The sequence below is a fragment of the Grammomys surdaster genome, unplaced genomic scaffold (genome assembly GCF_004785775.1).
Source record: "Grammomys surdaster isolate TR1022 unplaced genomic scaffold, NIH_TR_1.0 308974, whole genome shotgun sequence".
NCBI lineage: Eukaryota > Metazoa > Chordata > Mammalia > Rodentia > Muridae > Grammomys > Grammomys surdaster.
In genome coordinates this window covers 5373-15997 of record NW_021625932.1, presented here as the reverse complement: position 1 = coordinate 15997, position 10625 = coordinate 5373, and the positions used below count along the sequence as shown (strand labels likewise).

At 45.4% G+C, this 10625-nt stretch overlaps 1 pseudogene; it reads left to right on the top strand.

Annotated features, from left to right (window-relative positions):
* The first annotated feature begins 8 nt into the window (after window positions 1–8).
* On the top strand, window positions 9–1112 carry LOC114616190 (annotated as a pseudogene).
* Window positions 1113–10625: the final 9513 nt, after the last annotated feature.

Below are 10625 nucleotides of genomic sequence, written 5' to 3'. Positions count from 1 at the left end.
GCTCCTCCACTCTGCTTCCACGTCAGCCACCCCAGCTGTCTCAGAAGTCTTCTTTTGTCACATTCCAAGGGGAGCCCGGCAAGGGCTTCAATCACCTTGTGGTGGATGAGAGGACAGGGCACATTTATTTGGGGGCTGTCAACACGATCTACAAACTCTCTAGTGACCTCAAGGTTTCGGTGACTCATCAGACAGGGCCAACCCCAAGTGTTACCCACCTCGGATTGTTCAGACCTGCAATGAGCCCCTGGCGAACACCAATAATGTCAACATGATGCTGCTTATAGACTACAAAGAAAACAGGCTGATCGCATGTGGGAGCCTGTACCAGGGCATCTGTAAGCTCCTGAGGCTAGAGGACCTCTTCAAGTTGAGAGAGCCCTTTCACAAGAAGGAACACTACCTCTCGGGGGTTAACGAGAGTGGCTCAGTCTTTGGGGTGATAGTTTCCTACAGTGACTTCAATGATAAACTCTTTATTGCCACAGCAGTGGATGGCAAGCCTGAATATTTTCCTACCATCTCCAGCAGGAAGCTGACTAAGAACGCTGAGGCAGATGGCATGTTTGCTTGTCTTCCATGATGAATTTGTAGCCTCTATGATTAAGATCCCTTCAGACACCTTCACGGTTATCCCTGATTTTGACATCTACTATGTCTATGGTTTCAGCAGTGGCAATTTTGTTTACTTTTTGACCCTTCAGCCAGAGATGGTGTCTCCCCCAGGTTCCACAACAAAGGAGCAGGTGTACACCTCAAAGCTTGTGAGGCTTTGCAAAGAGGACACAGGCTTCAACTCCTACGTAGAGATGCCCATTGGCTGTGAACGCAATGGGGTGGAGTATCGCTTGTTACAGGCTGCCTACCTGTCAAAAGCTGGTGCAGTGCTCGGCCAGACCCTGAGAGTCCACCCAGATGATGACCTCCTCTTCACCGTCTACTCCAAGGGTCAGAAGTGGAAGATGAAATCTCTGGATGAGTCTGCCCTGTGCATCTTCATCTTGAAGCAGATCAACGATCAAATTAAGGACCGCCTGCAGTCCTGTTATAGGGGTGAAGGAACACTAGACCTGGCCTGGCTCAAGGTGAAGGACATCCCTTGCAGCAGTGAGGTGAGTGAGGAGGGATTTCATGGGCCTGGACAGTGGGCAATAAAGACCCAGCTTTTGTAGCATCTATGGGGTTTCAATGGCATCCATTTTGGGTCTTGTTACTTTGGACTGTCACCAGCCAAGCATTCTTAGTATGAAGGTATCAGCTAGCACTAAAATGTATATTTCTTTTAGGCACCTCATTCTGGTCTCTTGTTGTTGGATATGAGAAACAGGGCTGCTAGCAGGTGGAAACATGTAAAGTTGATATTCTTTGTATTTTGTCCTGGTGGAGCAGCTTAGAGTAAAATGATGGAAGATTCAGGAAAGGCAAGTACAACATGGGTCATCATTTTGCATTTGAGATGAACATAGAATTTCAGAGGATTATGGCTTTATTTTAGCCCCTTGCATATCTCTTAAAATGGCAAATGTGAGTAACGGTGAGATAGGAAGAAATCAACCATATTTGTAAGGCATCTACTGTATTCATAGTGACATGGAAAAGAGGTCTTTCTTAGTTAGGTTTCTACTGCTGGGATAAAGATAACAACTAAAAATAACTTGGGGAGGAAAGGGTTTATTTCAGCCTACAGGTCACAATCTTTCAGGAAGGGAATTCAAGGCAAGAATCCTGGAGCCATTTATTTGGACTGGTAGATATGCTCAAGATGGTCTATGGGGATGTTTTGAACTTGAGGGATTCTGAAGTGTTCATAAATGTAGGTGGTCAATGATAAACCATAATTGTTCTATGCTATGTGCGCGTGTGTATTGAACACTTAAACACAGGTCAGTTGGTCAAAACAGTAGAAGGTAAGTATAGAGAATCCACACATACTTCTCTAATGGAATGATAAGACTGGACCACCAACTATGAGCAGAAATGTATTTCACATTGTTTCAGAGGTTTCCATAGTTTACAACCAAGTGTGTACATTTGTTGAGGTTCCACTTGCTGTATCACAATAAGACAGGAAGATGAAGGCAAGGCAAGAGAAAGAAAAAGATGAGTGATCTTATACTTAACCCACTCCAACAATAAAAGAATTAATCCAAGCCAGGAGTGGTGGCACATGCCTTTTATCTCAGCATTTAGGAGGCAGAGAGAGGTGGATTTTTGTGAAATTGAGAGCCCAGATTGGTCTACATAGTGAATTCCAGGACATCCAGGTTTATGAAGAGAAACCATGTCTTGAAAAACAAAAGCAAAATAAAGCAACAACAAATGAATCCACTCACTAAGCATCTTTTATTTTTCTATGTAGTTTGGGAGAGGCCATAAATGTGTAGACCCAGTGTATGTGTAGGTCCCGAGATTGAGATGGAAAATCATTCTCAATCACTCTTTCACCTTATTCTTTGAGATTAGAGTCTTTCAGTCAAGCACAGGGCTTATCAATATGACTAGTTTTGCTAGCTAGTTTGCTTAAAGGACTTTCCTAGCTCAGCCTTCGGCTGGAATTATAGGTGGGCTGCTATCTTCACCCAGTGTGTACATGGGATTCTGTGGATAGAAACTCAGGATTCACACCTGTATAACAACTACTTTAACCACCAAACTCCTCTCCAGATTCATTATCCAGGAATCTTTTGATTGTTAAAATGCCATCAAATTTAAATCTGCATTTGAGAGAGGGAGAACTTCAACCCATAGTGCCTTTAAATATTCATTTTATATTTGAGTACTCTGACATACTTGAATACAACCCAATAAATATCTCCACCAATGCATTTACACAGCCATGTGCATACATTGTTCATGCCTGAATATGGCATGGTAGTGCAATCACCAAACAGATAGTTCTTTTGAGATCAGAGGGTTTTGCAATCTCTGACAGTTTTCTTTAGAAAACTTGCTCGACAGTTGTTTTGGGTTTTGCTTTGGGAGCCACAGCATCTGCTGGGGTCCACCTGACTGTGTGAAAAGGTATCTATCCTGCTCTTGCTCCTGCCATACTACAAAAGCCAAGTTCACCACAGAGGCCTACAGAGTAGTAGGCCATAACACTTCGTGGTATCCTTGGAGAAAACAGAGGGAGTACAGCTTTTCGAGGCAGATCAATGCCATGACTGGGAGTAATGGAGCCAGATAACAAGCTTTTGATTTTTTTCTTTTGGCTTTAATTAGCCCTTTCAAGTTAGAGGCAAGCTCAGAGCTGAGAATAGGGAAGGGGAGGCCAGAAACTGCACAGGGCTAGGGCTGTCTCCCAGCCAGTCTAAAAAAGACCAGGCCAGCTTTTAATGTACAGTATCAGTTTCCTTTGATTTGGTCGATAGCCACGTTCCTTTGCTCAGGCTCTCTGGTTACAATTCATTTGAGCTCAGCTCAGACCACACATGTCCCATATGGCACAATGTCAGCATCAGCCAGTCAGTACTGCCACACTGTCCCCAGTGTCAGCCATGTTGGGATGCTGCTTTCCTGTGACCCATCCCCAGTGCTGTTGTTTCTTCCAGTCTAAAGACAGAGAATGGACAAGGTGAACTCTGGAATCTTCTTTTGCCTCTGAATATGGGGCTCCCTCGAGGTCTGTAAAGTGGGAACTGAGTCTCAGACAGTGTCTTAGTTAGGGTTTCTATTACTGAGATAAACACCAAAATCAGAAGTAAGTTGGAGAGAAAGGAATTTATTCAAACTCACAGTTCCATATCATAGTCCATCACTAAGGGAAACCAGGTGGAAACTGCAAGCAAGAGCTGATTCAGAGGCCATGGAGGAGTACAAATGACTGACTTGATCCTTATGGCTTGCTCAGATGGCTTCCGTATAGCACCCAGGACCACTGGCCTAGAAGTGGCACTTCCCACAGTGGGGTGGGCCCTCAACCAAGATAATACACTACAGACGTGCCCACAGGCAAATCTTATGGAGGCTTTACTCCATTGAGAGTTCTTCAAATCTAGCTTATGTCAAGCTGACATAAAATGTACCATCACAGCTGGATTTGTTCCATGGGCTGCTACTACTGGAAGTAGCCAAAGAAGGCTACAGCTTAAGAGGTTGACTTTAAGGGTTTGTTTTGTGAGGGTGGGGGATACCTGTGGGTTTTATTGTAGTTAAAACTTGGAAAGCTTACTAACGGGATATGACCAGAGATTTTTGATTACCCACTTTACCCTAATTCTGAAAGTTAGAATGCTTATCAGAAGATATTTATTGAGCTTATATGACCTCTTTCATTTCCTGAGGCCTATATTTCTTCTCGTGAACTCAGAGCAGAAAGTAGTATGACCCTGGGTCACTTGCCTACCTCAGGAATCCAGAGCCTTCTGATTGCAGCTCTCAGAGAGCTCCATGGTGCTTCTGCTCCCTATGGGTCAGGAAGGCTGGCTGTATTCATGTCAGAGAAGAGGCTGAGGAACAGTCAGAAGTGGGTCTCCTAGGACTGGGTGGCTATGAGTATAGAAATGTTTGCAAGTGTTAATCCTTGGGCTGTGTTGGATATGGATACTGTGGGAGCTGATGAGACATCTTTAGGTGTTTTGGGGGATGGGAGCAGGCCCCAGCTTTGCTTTTTGAGTCTTTCTTATCCTGGGCCCTGGTCTGCTCTAATTCAAATGGAAGGCATCCAATAATGAAGACAGTAGAGCCTGCACATTGCTCAAAGGATCTCATGAGAGCCTAGGCATAAGAGACCTAGAACAATCTGACAGGGGACTTAGGTTGTGGTGGGATTCAAGGGCCTGAAGACTAACGTGAGGCCAATTCATTAGGAAGATATCTAGGAGGGTTAACAAATTTGGTTTAATTTCTATTTCTGTAGCTTCTTACCGTTGGTACAGGCCCTGGCCCTGGCCCATTTTGTAGCCTATTTTAAAGGTTCTCTGCAACTTTCCGTCTATAGAGCACATACCTCTAAGGCTATAGGAAACATAGTCTACCATTTTGGTCTTGTGCCTGGACTCTGTGAAGGCCAGCTTTTTTCCACAGAAACTTGACAGTTCTAATATGGATTAGGCAGCCCACTCTGGGGAGTACACTGTTGTGAGCTAAGGATCTTTGTCCTTCATGAGTCTAGGGTTTGTCCTAGACTTGGGTCCTTACATTTCTCTCCCTCTTTAGCTTGCTGGGTCTCTCACATAGCCCTAGTCTCTAGCTTCAAGTAAGTTGATGAGGAGAGAAACATCTTAAATCCTGGTAATGTTTTAGGCAGCTAGGCATCAAACTAGCCAAGATCAAGGAAGGACCTCAGTTTCTAGGAATGTGAAAGGGAAATTGATTACTATAGCCTGTACTACAACAAAGGTTGTAGTCAATGGAGTGTCTGTCACTCTACTTCCTGAAGTTTGAGTTTGAAACCAGCTAAGAAACATCAGGCACCACCAGTCTAGGGCTGATAATGGGAGACAGAAAGAGTGGATACAAATCACTTCCACTTCTCTGTGAGCTTTAACCTTAGAGTGACCTCCTGCTAGAAAAACACTGGGTCCATGGGGAAGGGACTCTTATTTTGAATCATCACCAGTCATCTGTCAGGCCCTCATAACTGGGAGTAGAGAGTGAGGGCTACCACACGTTTGTACAGCCCTGCCCTGTCAGTGTGCAAGGTACTTCATGCCTCCTTTTATTTTTCCCAGACTCGTATAAAACAACAGAATAGTCAAACTTCCAGCTCCAAGGGTATAGAGGGACAGAGAGTCAAGCACTTTTGTCAATATCATGTCTAGAACATACTGTGTGTTTAAATTCCAAGCCCACTAATTCTCCCATGGTGTGTCTCAGTAGAACTTCTCTGGGTAGGCAAGGTTCCTGTGCAAGGACTATCTAGGCAGAACAAAGGATGTGAGGTCCTAGGCCCTGAGTATTAGTTACAAATGGGACTCTCAAAGTTAATGCAGACTAGACATTCCAGAGGCAGGTATGGAAGAAGGCTGGGCCAAGCTCCCATATGACTTGAAGGTTTACCCACTGGCCTTGCTGGTTCTATGGGGGTCCCAGAGGTACAAGAGCTAGCTTCATTTTCACTTCCTGCCCAACAGCATACATCATTGATAGGAAAGAGGACCCCATCCCTACATTCTATGTGATTCATCTGTTTCCCAGACACAGCAGGTAGTCCTAGGAAGTAGGCAGGGTCATCCCATTGGGCTCAGGCTGGCCTTGTGTCCCAGCATAGCTGGTCACTCAGGTTTGCCTGGTGCCTGAGATCCTGAACTCCATGAAAATGAGCATCCCGAATAGGCAGGCAGCTGTCCCAAGCCAGTCTCATCTAGTCTGCTTGTGCTGTTTTCATTTATCTGTCATCAGGAAGCTGGACTCTGACTTACATGGGTTTGTTTCCTGTTATGGTGAGAGGCAAGGGTTCCTCTCTTTGCTTGGCACTCATACTCCCTTAGTCCAGGAACTCCTCCTCTTCCACACCCTGCCCCTACTTCTCATTCCAACCAGTCTTGCCAACACTACAGACCACTAAAAAAGTTCATGGAGCACCATATTCCTGTCCCAATAGGTATACATGTTGCAAGTCTCCCTCAACTCCCCCTGAGACCTCACTCCTTGCAAGCCATTTGAGTGCCACAATTTCCTTATTTAAAATTCAGATGCCTGTTATAAGTCAACCCCAAGACAGAAGTCTCCCCCCTCTGCCCCCAATGTAGCTCCTGTACTAGGTGTCCAGGTCTAAAGCCACTCATCTATCTTAGCTTTCTGAGTTAGCAGGGCTTGTATTAGAAGTTCCATCTGGATCAAATGTTATAGTCTTTTTGGGGTCATGTGGTGATGGCTGTAGGAAGCCGCGGCGGGTGCTGGCAAAATCTGCCATTGCAACATGGCGCTGGCATCCGGTATTCTTCCTAGTAAACAAGTAAATTGCGCATGTGCCATGGTAAAAGTCCGCCAAAGTTAAAGCCCATCCCATGACGTTTTGGCGCGCAACGAGTAGCAGCCAATCAAAGGTGAGCACACCGCTCTAAGGGTATATAAACAGTGCTATTTCCGGGCCTGGGGTCTTCCACCATTTTGTTTTTGGAATAAACGTTTTCCTGCGGAAGGATCCTGATGTGTGTCCGTGTGCATTCTTGCTGGCGAGACGATTACACGCACGTCACAGCTGGTGCCAAGAACCCTGGAGAATTCACCATCGCCGGCGCTGTTTGAGAAGACCCTCCGCTCGTGGAGTAAATCCAGAACTGCAGGACAAGGTAAAGCTCTGAGAGACATGTTTGGATTTGATTTATTTCGTCTCCCTCCCCAGTTGGCAGGAACTCTAGCAGCTCTCGCTACTGTGTTAGTGGCGTTCATACTCTTCCTTCTGGTTTTGCAGGATGAGAAAAGCCGCTCCACTGTAGCGGTGGGCCAGGCAGTGCTAGACGCATTACAGGACATGTCAGAAACAGAGGGAAAGAAGCGCTTAGAAACTCAGAAAGAAAAAGGAAAAAAAGACATGTCGAAGAAAATAGGCCCCCCCAAGGACCCTCGATCTGCGGGGGTGAAAGATCAGGGAAAGGACGCCCTGTGTGAGTTAAGAACGAAGGAAAGAGAAGCCCCCAAAAGAAAATCTCTTTATCCATTAAAGGAGGTTTTGGGGCTTGGTGGCTCTGAGTCAGAGGGGCTAACTTACTCCGAGGCAGAGGACTCAGATGAAGAGATAGCTGAGGAGGAAAGATGGCAACCAGATGAGCGGTTGCCGCCGCGAAATCTAAAGCAAAGGAAAACGGGAGATAGCCGCATGGCCTCTCGGCCTGTCGCACCCTCCCAACCTAATGTTCCCGGCGCACTTCCGCCTCATGTGGACAGGCGCTGCTCAGGATCCTTCCTTTCAGAGGAAGACAAGAGAAAAATGTTACAAGCCTTTCCAGTATTTGAGGACGCGGGAGGAGGCCGTGTCCACGCACCTGTAGAGTATGCTTCTATCAAAGAATTTGCTGAATCGGTAAACAAATATGGAGTTGATGCTAATTTTACAATTATGCAGATTGAGAGATTTGCCACTATGGCAATGACTCCGGATGATTGGCAAAATACAGTAAAAGCTGCTCTCCCTAATATGGGACAGTATATGGAATGGAAGGCTTTGTGGCATGACGCTTCTCAAGCACAGGCAAGGGCCAGCGCTAATGCGGAGGGCAACCAGAGACAGTGGACTTTCGAATTATTAACAGGGCAAGGACAGTATGTTGCCGACCAGACTAACTATGATAGGGGAGCATATGGCCAGATCTCCGCCGCCGCAATTAAGGCATGGAAGGCCCTCTCGAAGAAGGGCGAGGCTGGAGGAAATTTAACAAAAATATTACAAGCCCCCCATGAGTCCTTCTCAGAATTTGTTGCTAGAATGACAGAAACAGCAGGCAGGATTTTTGGAGACCCAGAGCAAGTCAAGCCATTGATCGAGCAATTAGTATATGAAAATGCCTCACCAGAATGTAAGGCAGTTATTACCCCTAGGAGAAACAAAGGGCTGACAGATTGGATAAAGGTCTGCCGAGGTCTTGGAGGCCCACTGACTAACGCTGGACTGGCAGCAGCTATCCTGCAGGGCCAGAGCCGCTCAAGTCCTGGCGGCCGTAAAGTATGTTATAACTGTGGCAAACCGGGTCATTTGAAATGAGAATGTCGTACTCCTATACAAAAGAAAACCCCTGGGCTATGTACTAAATGCAGGAAGGGATATCATTGGGCCAATGAATGTCGCTAAGTTAAGGATATTCAGGGAAAGATTATTCAACATGATCCCTCCCCAGCAGGAGGAGATGAAGACATTTCAAAAAAATGGGTATCCGGGCCCCAGGTCTCAGGGCCCCAAAAAATATGGGACACAAGCCTACAACAGGGGGACACCTCTAGCTGCAGAGCTGCAAGAGGTTCCGCAGGGTTGGACCTCCGCTCTATCTCCCAATTCTTACTAATGCCACATGAGGGCGTGCAACCTATCCCAGTTGATTTTAAAGGTCCCCTGCCTGAGGGAAGCGTTGGCCTTATTCTAGGCCGCTCCTCTCTTACCTTGAAGGGGCTTGTGGTTCATCCTGGTGTGATAGACCAAGATTATACAGGGGAACTTCAAGTTCTCTGCTCTTGTCCACAAGGCATATTTTCCATCTCCCCTGGAGATAGGATTGCTCAGTTGGTTATTCTTCCAAGTTTACATAATTGTTTTCCATCCACCGGGGTGCCAAGAGGCGCCAATAGGTTCGGTTCTTCAGGAACTGACTTTGCTCATTTAGTAGTGGATCTCAAAACTAGACCCACTTTACAATTAACAATAGAAAGGAAGAGTTTTACTGGAATTTTAGACACAGGAGCCGATAAAAGTATTATTTCCTCCAACTGGTGGCCTAAGGCATGGCCTGTTAAACAATCATCCCACTCCTTACAAGGGTTGGGATATGAGGCCAACCCTGCAGTCAGTTCACCCTCCTTGACTTGGAAGACGACAGAGGGTCAGACAGGAAGCTTTATACCTTATGTGCTTCCTCTCCCCGTTAACCTCTGGGGAAAAGACATTTTGCAAGACCTGGGACTGACACTAACTAATGAGTACTCTCAACAAGCTATTAATATTATGAAAAGGATGGGATATAAGAAGGAAAAGGCCTTGGCAGAAAAGAACAAGGAAGGTTAAACCCAATTTCACAAGAAAGTAATACAGGAAGACAAGGTCTGGGTTTTCCCTAGTTGCCACTGAGGGCTCCTTGCCCATACCCTGGCTTACAGAGGAAGCCGTGTGGGTTCCTCAGTGGTCTTTATCCTCTGAGAAATTGGAAGCTGCTACAAGGCTGATTGAGGAACAGGCACATCTTGGTCATTTAGAACCTTCTACTTCTCCTTGGAATACCCCTATTATTGTTATAAGAAAGAAATCAGAAAAATGGAGACTTCTCCATGATCTAAGGGCCATTAATAGGCAGATGCGGCTGTTTGGCTCAGTGCAACGAGGCCTACCTCTGCTCTCTGCTTTACCTAAGCAGTGGAGGATAATAATTATAGACATTAAGGATTGCTTTTTCTCCATTCCCCTACACCCGCAAGATAGGCAAAGATTTGCATTCACCTTACCTGCTGTTAATCACCTTGAACCAGACAAAAGATATCAGTGGAAAGTTTTGCCTCAAGGCATGGCCAATTGTCCTACCATGTGTGAGCTGTATGTACAAATGGCCCTTGAACCTGTTAGGAAGCAATTTCCTTCTCTGCTCTTGATTCATTTTATGGATGATATTTTAATATACCATAAAGAGTTGACCATTTTGCAGAACTCATATCCTTTATTAATTGCTACATTAAGACAGTGGGGTCTGCATATTGCCACAGAGAAGGTTCATATTTCAGAAATCAGTTCCTTTTTAAGGACAGTTATTTACCCTGAGAAAATAGTTCCTCAAAAATTAGAAATTCGCAGAGATCATTTACATACCTTAAATGATTTTCAAAAGTTATTAGGTGATATAAATTGGTTAAGACCATTTTTGAAAATTCCCTCTGCTGAATTAAAACCTTTGTTTGACATTCTGGAAGGAGATTCCCATATTTCTCACCAAGAGCACTAACACCAGCTGCAAACCATGCCCTGCGATTGGTGGAGGATGCCTTGC